The sequence below is a fragment of the Chiloscyllium plagiosum genome, chromosome 36 (assembly GCF_004010195.1).
Source record: "Chiloscyllium plagiosum isolate BGI_BamShark_2017 chromosome 36, ASM401019v2, whole genome shotgun sequence".
Taxonomy (NCBI): Eukaryota; Metazoa; Chordata; class Chondrichthyes; order Orectolobiformes; family Hemiscylliidae; genus Chiloscyllium; species Chiloscyllium plagiosum.
The window spans coordinates 26,605,394-26,606,428 of record NC_057745.1 but is presented as its reverse complement, the minus strand read 5'-3'; positions in this window follow the sequence as shown (position 1 = coordinate 26,606,428).

Here is a 1,035-nt window from a genome sequence, read left to right as displayed (position 1 = left end):
TCCCATGCAAGGTTTTGGTGAAAAGCAGCTCTCAGTTGTGCACATTCTCCAAGGTGTGACAGAAGGCCAGTGGCTGAATGGTATGGGAGCTGTTGTAGCTTCTTGTCTGTTTTCTGTGTGAATCCTGGTGGATGTACCAGAGGCAGTGACACTATGGTGCTAGTCATGTAGCTGCAATGAATCAGACATTGATTGCACATAAAGCAACTGATAAATGTGTTTATCTCCTGTGTGACAGTCCCATGCAGTGGCAACCTTATAACGTTCACACTGACAGGAGCATGGGGCATTGAGTAGATAGTGGTGCATACCCTGGCAGGTTACAGCAGGTCATTCACCTGCTTGTGACTGCAGGGTCTGGGGCTCACTATGGTCTCTGCAGCTTCGTCTATCTGGGCTGCCTGCCTCAGGTCGGACGGCATCTTGCATCTTTCTGTAGGGAAAATAATTTGTCTTTTCTCCCAGATAGGAGGTTTCTTAGATATTTTGACTTTGTGTTAGAGAGTAATATAGAAGAATTAGGACTTTACGAGGCTCAGTGGTTAGCACTGCTGCCTCACAGCGTCAGACACCCGGGTTCAATTTAACCCTCAGGTAAATGCCTGTATGGACTTTGCACACACTCCCCGTGTCAGGTAGGTTTTTGTCCAGGTTCTCCAGTTTCCTCTCACAGTTGTAAGCTGAGCAGGTTCAGTGAATTGGCCATGATAAATAGCCAAGCATTGACGAATGTCAAAGCTGGATATGTTAGCCATGAGAAATGCAGGGTTACAGGGGTAGGGCAGCGGGTTGAGTCTGGGTGGGACGCTCTTTGAAGGGTTGACATGCACTCTATGCTCACATCCCCACGGCAGTTCATCACATCACTTCCACCCCCATCATGGCAGTTTCCACAGCCACTTCCGCCCCTCACAATTTAACAATGCACCACACGTGACATCACTTCAGCCCCACACGTCATCGCTGACATCACACGTTCATTGACTTCTGCCCCCCTACTGCCATGTTCGTCACCATTTCCACCCCCACCAATGC